The sequence below is a fragment of the Cibotium barometz genome, chromosome 42, assembly GCF_041138505.1.
Source record: "Cibotium barometz isolate CiBa-2024 chromosome 42, ASM4113850v1, whole genome shotgun sequence".
Taxonomy (NCBI): domain Eukaryota; kingdom Viridiplantae; phylum Streptophyta; class Polypodiopsida; order Cyatheales; family Cibotiaceae; genus Cibotium; species Cibotium barometz.
Window position 1 is genome coordinate 24,077,921 of NC_141087.1, and position 9,918 is coordinate 24,087,838.

Consider the following 9,918-nt stretch of genomic DNA (forward strand, 5'->3'; position numbering starts at 1 on the left):
TTAGGCAAAAAAGCATATAAATCTTCCTCTTCAAATGAAGAAGTTGATACATGAGTTGTCGTGCAGTCTTCTGAACCACTTCTCATAACCACCCCCGACTCTCACCCTTTCTGATCTTTGTGGTTTTCTTTCTTGAGTGCCTAGTTGCTCATGCTTGTTCACTCATGCTTGTTCAAGGGAACTTGCTTGGCCCTAATCTCATGAGGTTGATGCCTCTACTGCAGCATGAGCAGCTGCCCTCTTCCTGTTTTGCAATCTAGTCACAGTGTTGAGTGGGACTACTCGGATGAAGCCATCTCTAACACTCCACAAGTTAAGGCTGGTGTTGGGATTAGCTTCACGGGCCTTTCCTGTTGTTCTAGGTCTTAGCGGACAATCCTTATACATGTGGTCAATACCACACCCTCCACACAATGGAGTCAAGGCGGGAGCACCTACAGAGGTACTCCGCCATCCCTTTCCTATTGGGACACTCAGCCACTCGGTGAGGTCCTGCACAATCATAGCACTGTATAGGTGGTCGTTTAACCATCCTATTCATGTCTCTGGCGCCCACGGCATTGGGGCTGCTAAGTACACCGGGCATATTTTTTCTCCCTCCATAATGTAGTGACTTAGGATTTGAGAGGGTGGGCTTGTTGGCTCTAGGGTTTCATAGGTAGGAACTTTCAGAATTCCCCCCTTGTCCCCTTCTTTGAAGAGCTTTGTCAGGACGAACTAGTGCAACTCTTGGCAGTGGGGGTTGAGATGGGAGAACCAAGGGTGGTAAGGGCATTTCAGGTACCCTAAGGATTATGGAGGTACATTATGGAGCGCCAATGTTGGCAAAGCTAATGGTTTCCTGGGGTTGGCTGCTGGCAAGGCCTGAGGTGTAGAGTGTGAGCTAGAGCAGCTCTTCTCTGATGATAGCAGTTGGAAACTTCAGGATTCCCCCATTTGCAGATTAGAGGTTAGAAGAACGGGGTCTCGGATGTGGACACTCCGTGTGCCGGTACAGTTAGCTCAACAGACCGAGCACCATATAAGCTCCCTCTTTGGATAGAGATGGGGTTGACCTCCTCGATCCCGACCTTGGCCGGTTCTCTGTTGTTGGGTCATTGCTGCATTAATGCAACAAATGACGGCTAATTACTCGACTTGCTATCCAGATGTGGATTCTTTGCCTTTCCCCTTGGACTTAGTTCTGGTGGTCTTAAAAGAAGTTTCTGATGTGCCCTCATGAAGGTCTCAGGAACGTGTTCCCTTGAAATCATCCTCGCTCAGTTTCTGAAGGAGAAAGGAACGAGCATTCACTTTCTGAAGGAGAAAGGAACGAGCATTCGCTTCCTAAATCAAGTGTAAGAGGGAATTGCATAGGCGTGGAAAAATTGACACATCCGTGGCAAATGCAATGAGGCTCTAGAACAGGCGTACCCTTTAGGAAAGAACGCCTATGGCAAGTTTGGAACAGCCGTGGCACTGTCAAATTTAGAAAAATAAAAATAAAATTTGTCTAGGGATTTTAGGGAATTTAAGGCTACAAGTCTGACAGCCACCCAGTATATTCTCTGACAATTCAATTACACCCACTTGATTGAATGCACTTTATGCTCAATTTAATGCAAATATTTCAATTTTAATGCAACTGCCACATTCAGGCTGAAAATCTTACTAGATTTGGTCAGGTGGGAAGGGAACGGGCATGGCAGATGTGCCATAGCCGTTCACTTCTTAGAGCAGCCAACAAAGTACAGTTTTTGCTTGGTCTAATTCAAGTGTTTTTCCATTGATTTTTTGTGTTTTTTATTCAATAGAGAGCTAGATCTAGTCTCTGGCTATCTGTTGGTGCCTACAATGCATAATTAAAACTAACTAATTAAGATTAATTTTAGGATTAAACTAAGATGCAAGCTTTAAGAAAAAAGAATATAAATTCAAAGTTTTGCATGAATGTCAAGGGCAATGTGAGATTACTTACTTGCTTCTCCCGTGCTTGGTGAAGATTTCAGTGCTCCAATGTTCCATTAACCTTCCATGCTCCGGGTAATCACCATCAAAAACAAATACAAATACAAAATCATGCAACCAACCGATGGATTTTCACTCCAACCAAATTAAACAAAGATGCTAGAAAATGAATAGAGTAAAGGACCCTAAGCTAAATGCATTCCCCGACAGCGGTGCCAAAGATGTTAAAGATAACATGCTACCTTGCACACAAGAAAGAAAGAGAAGATAAGAAAGACACAAGCAAGGGTCGAGTCCAGAGAGTTGCACTTAGCCAACCCTAAGAGGTTTAACTCCTTAACGTGAAGCCGCTAGGGGATCACTCCACCTCTTCTTGTGTCACCCAAGAAGAGATTCAATGGCTAGGTAGTGATGAGCAAGAAGGAGGGAGCTATGGAGAGATCAACCTTCACCTCATGCAACAAGCATGAAAAAGGGACTTGGTAGATATAGCAAAGAGAGGGTAGAGAAGAGGAGAGACGAGAGCATTACCATCCCTACTTACATGCGTTGACAATCATGCATGCAAGCAACAAGAAAAAACACAAGCTAACATACATCCACAAGCTCAAATGAGAGAGAAAGAGAGAGAGAAGAGGCAAGCGCAAATGAGACTAGTGGGATTGTCCCTTTTCATATTTAATAAAATGACTTATATACAAGATCTCCTAGAGTTACAATTGCCGACCGCCCATTTACAATTGGGGGCCCAAAACTAATCTTTCTAGCTCTATGTACAACTATTCCTCATTCATGTGACTGGCATTACACAAGCTGTAAGCTCGATCATCCCATGTCTCTTATAAAATAAGCACATTGCATGGTTACAAAACATAGATTACAAAGAGTGTAGCTCCACGCTAAAGGTAATGTTAACCAGAGTGGTTAACACCTCTTCACCATGGGCCACATCCAAAAACTTGTACCTAACTATTATGTGTCGATCTCTTATTTGTGTAAGCTCCATACAATCCATGAATGTTATAAAACATTGAGGAAATTTTGTATCAATAAATTATACTCTATAGTTCATAGAGTGAAGACCTTAACACTTACCCTCGTTGATATGAGATAACCAAGCTTTGAGGCAATGATTACCATCCCATACCAAAAACATATTTCCTCTCAAATTGAACCACTCATCTCAGGAAGCTCTTCTTCAAACACAACCCCATTCCTATATATCATCATGATGACCCCAGTCCTACAAATCATCATCGTTCACTTAAATAACGTTCACTTGAATAAATCCCTCCCAAAGCCTTTTCAAACTAACAAGAAATGGTATAGTAGCCTTCATATAGCTGACATTGTCAAATTTATCTACAAGATCACTCACATCGCTCCTCTAGTGGGGAATAACGTTCACTTGAATAACGTTCACTTGAATAAATCCCTCCCAAAGCCTTTTCAAACTAACAAGAAATGGTATAGTAGCCTTCATATAGCTGACAATGTCAAATTTATCTACAAGATCAGTCACATCGCTCCTCTAGTGGGGAATTGAAAGGTACATTTATGGTCTAGGATTGCCAAGTGCAAATGGAAGATGAGCCTCCTACCGCCTACCTTAAGCCATGCCCATCGGTCTCAAACTTGAGACCTGCTCTGAAGAAGCTTAGGTATATCCTAGAGAGCTCCCAGACCTAGCCACCCCCACAAAGGCTAACAAAAGTGGCAGCTTCCACTGCAGCAACTACTCCCAGCAAGGAAATAGGGTGGCCAAATATCTTAGAAATTTGGGGGATGACCATATTAGGAGAACAAGTACTAAGATCCGTGTTCACATCCCGTACACTCAAAAGAGCTTAAGACTAAGCCAAACCAACCTTCTGTAAGGGACAACCTCTGATCCAAGAGACATTGCAAGTCTCTCTTCCTTTCTCTCTTCTTAGATCCAAATCCCTATTGGCACCTTGCTCCAAGGTAGCCCAAGCTTATAATGATCTGAAGGATTGGATGGAGGGATGCCTCGAGGAAGGCATGCACAAATCTATGGAGCCTGACAACCCCAATGAATCTAGGAAGAAGAACTCATTATACCCCATGAGAGAATTGGCACCCCCACGGTTTGAGTGAATAAGCTTGGACAATACTTTGAAGGTTACGAACTCAATGCGGCTTTACTGATAACCTTCGAGATGGCCTCCAAGTCATAGCAATCTTGGATGGGGGAGAAGGAGTGAGCATTGTTACAAAACAATGCTGGGAAAAATGGGAAGCGCCTACCATGGATGACACCACATTGTTGGTCAAACTTACTGATGGAGCCATAGCTAGACCCATTAGTCTATTGAGGGATCTAAAAATTAAGATCCTTGGAACTACTTTTACTGCCACACCTTTGTGGTGATAAACTTTGGACATTAGCCAGTTTCATATGACTGCATCCTTGGCAGACCATTCATAAGAGAATTAAAAAATGATCCACCACGACTGGGATACCAAACATATTTACATACGGAGAAAGGATCAAACATTCAAGATCAATCTACGCACATGGAAGGTACACCCAATGAGTGGCATACCATTCGCGGAGGACTCTATCACAAAAACGCGATCCATCGCAGTCCATCTGTGTCAGACGTGTCACAAGACACTTGAAGATGAGAAGGATAGTGAGGTGTGTGCACCTCTTCCAGAGCCAGAAGACTCTGAAAACTGGATGCATATCCTTGCTACCATGGACATTTTTCCTAGGCTCACAAGCACAGGGTTTGCTATGGCAGACAGGCAGGAGATTACATCTCTACACATGCTTAGTTCAGCATACCTGCCCACCAATGATACGTCTTCCTAGACGATTCAGATACCCATTAGCTAGAGTATGTCGGGGCGATGGAAGCACATGACCACTTCAACGAAATGTGGCAAAAGAAGTTCGCTCTAATAGCTCCCTTTTGGTCCACATTACCATCCCACAGCTAGCAAGGCCCATCGATTCCCAACCAAAACTAGAAAAGCTTTACCACTCAATGCGCAGAGCACGCAATAAAAAGTTAGCATTGGTAGAAAAAGAAGCCAAAAGGCTAGTCGATGGATGAAGAAAGTGCTACAGCCGAAGAGACCAGACAGGTGCCCATAAAAAGTTTAAGACCTTCCAGATAGTTGATTGATTTTTCCAATATGATTTGGCTTAAAGGTCTGATAGTGGGTAACCAGGGACCTCTTATGGTGGTCTAGCCAAGGTTAAGAAGATAAATCTTGCACGCCCGAGGCCCGTATATATTGGAGAAGACCTATATAGAGGAAGAGACCAAGCTCATTGCTCATTGCTTATAGAATTCTAGGATTGCTTCTCCTAGAAGTACATGGACATGAAGTGTGTAACTCTAGAAGTAGTCCAACACACCATTCTGATGGTTGATGGAGCTAGGCTGGTCAAATAACGGGCTGATTTGATGAACCCTAAATACTCCAAGATGGTCCAAGAAGAGATCAAAATCCTTCATAAATGACTCCCAAAATGGAGAATTTGACAACTCATGGGTATCTACTCATTAAATGCTCATTAGCCTTAATGAGCTATGTAAAAAATGATTAAATATGAATCAAAGATTAATTTTTTCACTAATCTTTCTCTCTACACTAATCAAGGACTCTAATTAATCACTAATCTCTAATTAATTCACACAATTGAGCACATCATTGGATAGAGCAAGAGAATGGTATGCTATATACATCAATAAATGTGTAAATTAATCTAAAATAGAAGATTAATTAGACTCTTAATTTTGGTCTCTTCTTTTAAGGCAAAATCAAGCAAAAGAGAGTCAAATTCCTCCAATTGATGAAGAAATTGATGTAATTAGGTGTTTTGAAGCATGTAGATGCTCTCAAAACACCCAAAAACACTAATTTCAACTACCTACATGATCAGTTTGGATCCCAATTAACACATTTTCTAAATTTTTACCTCTTGAAGAAGATTAATCACCCTTAATGACAAAACCAGTCCATTAAGAGAAATTAGTCGAATTCAAGGATTTTTTATGGTTTTGAGAAATTTTTTGAAGGATTAAGCTATTCCTAATGCTTACTAATACTCTAATGCAAACAATTTCAACAAAAAACATACAAATTAAGCTTAAAATTAATGATTTTAGTTCTATGTTTAATACTAAAGAGAGCTAACATTCACTAAAAATTGTATTCTGTTGCATTGTTTGATGCAATGGATGCAAACTAAGCCTAATACAAACTATGTACAAGCCCTAAGAACATTAAAAACCATATTAACAACAACAAAAATAACAAATTAAGTAAAAAAGCATTCTTTACAAAACAAAAAAGAGAGCTATTTCTAACAAAATCACACATAAATCTCCATCAAATCTATATATTTTTCATGGAAAACCATTAATCAAGATAATGGGCAATGGGTAATGCATAGATTAGAGGAAAAACGATGGAAAAAGCCAAGAGATGGCTCCCCGGTAGTAGCGGCGCCAAAAATGTTATGGCTCACCCTAACCCCCCTTAAAACACATCCAACAAGAGATTACCTAGTGAACCGCAACTGTCATGAGGATCTTTCCAATGGACGAGCTCATAACCATTGAGGTCTCCAAGCTCTACAACTCCTTGAGAAACAATTCCACTGCACCTCCCACGAGCATTGTCACACTGCCGTGTTGAACTACGGGTACTCGTCCCTCCTCTCACCTCACTTCACTCACACACACTCACTAGCATGCATTAGGGAGAGAGATTATCAAAAGGATTAGAAAGAGAAAGAGTCTATTGCACAACGGGAGAGTCTATTGTATTATGAGAGAAATTCACTTATATACATGGCCGGCCGGGAACTTTAGGCTTATAAGATGCCTAATGCTATTACAATGACTACTCTCATAAGTGTTCACACTCACTTAAACTGTGGCCGGCCGAGAACTTTAGGCTTATAAGATGCCTAATGCTATTACAATGACTACTCTCATAATATATCCATGAAGTACATCACTTGGGACTTCATCCTAACTTACTAGCACATGCTCTTAAAGCGGGAATCACCTTATATACATGGCCATAAGTGTTCACACTTGCTTAAACTGTGGCCGACCGGGAACTTTAGGCTTATAAGATGCCTAATGCTATTACAATGACTACTCTCATAATATATCCATGAAGTACATCACTTGGGACTTCATCCTAACTTACTAGCACATGCTCTTAAAGCGGGAATCACCTTAAGTATTCCATCAGACCATTATGGGCGCCCCTCCAAGTTATAGATTTGGACACCATTGCTTCATATCTTGAATGTATGACCCTTTGGTGTATCTACCTTGACTCCTTAATGTAAAATAATGGTGGTAGCTCTTGTTAACCCTAGGAATGGGTTAACACACCTAGCATCCATTAGGAGCTACCGGTTCATGTTAGTATAGCTACTAGTATGCCTTGGAAGCTATCGGCATGCCTAGGTAGCACTCGTGCCTTGGAAGCTCCTAATGCATGATGGTAGCACCCAACATGCATTGCAAGCTACTAGCATGCCTAAGTAGCACTTGGCATGCACCCAATATGCATTGGAAAATCCTAATGCACCCGGTATGCATTAGGAGCTACCGATGCATTTTGGTAGCTACCGGCATGCCTAGGTAGCTACCAGTATGCATTAGGAGCTATCGATGCATATTGGTAGCTTTCAACATGCCTATGTAACTACCGGCATACCTTGGAAGCTACCTAGGCATGTCGGTAGCACCCAGGTAATGCATAAGTCTTATGCATGCGGCTTATGCATATGGCTGATGTGAGTAAGCCTCGTGCATGAGGCTTATGCATAAGCTAATGAATAAGCCTCGTGCATGAGGCTTATGCATAAGCTACATACATGAGGCCTATGCATATGGCTAATGTATAGGCATCATGCATGAGGCTCCATTTATATGAGGCTTATGCATATGGATAATACATAAGTCTCATGCATAAAGCTTATATCATATGACTAATGCATAAGATTTAGGCATTAGACTCATATAAATGTAAATTCATGAGGCACATAGACACCTCTTGAGAGATGCATAGCTCTCTAAAGGCTATGCATAGAGGCTTGGCTAATACATAAGCTGGCTATGCATAAAGGCTTATGGCTAATACATAAGCCTCATCCTACATAAGCTTTATACATGAGGCTTATGCATGAGGCTCTGTGCACAAGTCTCATGAATCTGGCTTATTCATAAGCCTCATACATAGACCTTATGTATAAGCCTCATGCATGAGTCTTAATGTGGCCTTATGCATATAGCAAATGCATAAGTCTCATGCATGAGGCTTATACACTAGCATCATGCATGAGGCTTATACACTAGCCTCATGCATAAGCTTTATGACCTAGCCTCATGCATGAGGCTAAGGCATATGGCCACCTCTTGAGAGAAGCATAGCTCTCAAAAGGCTATCCATAGAGGGAAGAAAAATAACAAACCCTAATCTTAAAGCCCTAAAGCTTACAAACCCTATAACATGTAAAAGTATAAGAGAGGAAACATAAAAGAAAGAGATCTCTTACCTTATGAGAATTATGTGTGTCGATAACCCACAAAATCAAACCAAATAAAGGGAAAAATGTATTAGTAATCCTAATTCTATTCCTAATAGAAAGCATATACAAGACCCTAATCTTAATAGAAATTTGAATGAAAGCTTTTGCCTAACATAGAAAACTTATTGAATCTTTTTTTCCCTTCTCATTAAACCTTAACCCTAACCCTAGATTCTATATAAAAACCCTAATAAAGAGCTTTGATGGAGAGCTCTCTATAAAAGCTCTTTATTAGGGTTTCTATGTAGAATCTAGGCTTAGGGTTAAGCTTCAATGAGAAGGGAAAAAGAAGAAAAGAAAAATACTCACAAGAAAGCTTTCATAGAAAGCTTGTTTGCATAGGAGATGAAGGAAAAGAGAAGACATACCTTTCTTGAGCTTCAGGAGGATAGGGTAGGAGAGGTAGAAGTGATAGATTAGACATAAATCTATAAAAAATCCAAAGTATCAAGTTTAGGGCATTCAAAATATAAAATCAATTTGGACCAAAAAAGAAGCGGGATTACTTTTTATAGGCCACGCTGCTGAGCAGCATTTTATTTTTTTATAGTGTATTTTTCGTTTCTAGAAATACTTTTGAGCAGAGAAAAAGCGCTGCTCTCAATAGTGAAAAGCACCGCTGAGTAGCACTTTTTGCTGCTCAGTAGCATTAAAACCCCTGGCATTTCTCTTTTAAAACACTGCTAAAAAACATTGTTATAGTGTTAGTGCAATAGCAAAAGTACATAAGAGAGAAGCCTCTTACCTTATGAGTAGATTAAATGTTGGCTTGAAAGTGTGGAAGAAGACCTAAAAACATCAAATCAATTCAAAACCTATAAAAATACCCTCACAAATTTAAAAAAACGGACGAGAGCTATGAATTCCCTCTATATATGCGAGGTTTGCATAAGAGTTACGCATAATAGCTCTATGGAATGCATAAGAGTTATGTAAGAGAGCATGCATAACTATGTGCATGCTTGTATTCATTTCATAAGAGCATCCTTAGATCTTATTAAATGCTGGCATTCTTGCATAATCATGCGCATAACCACCTTTATTTGTGTGTGTGGTGTGTGTAGACCATGGATCACACACCAAATGACACACCCACATATAACCCCAATATCTCTACTAGACCTACTCCATAGGCAATGTCCCCCTATCAGGTTTTCAGTTTCATCTCCCAAATGAGCCTCGATAAAAGGGCTATGGATCAAGCTTACTTTGGGAGAAGGGTTGACACTTCTGCACAACCATCCACAACCCACCACCACACAAGTCACATCGCCGAACAGACACTCCACAACAAGTCACACAAACCCCACCCATGGCTCGTTTGATTAATTCCAGTTATAGAAGATAGGATCGATTGTCAAGTTGTTGTAATGGTGGCT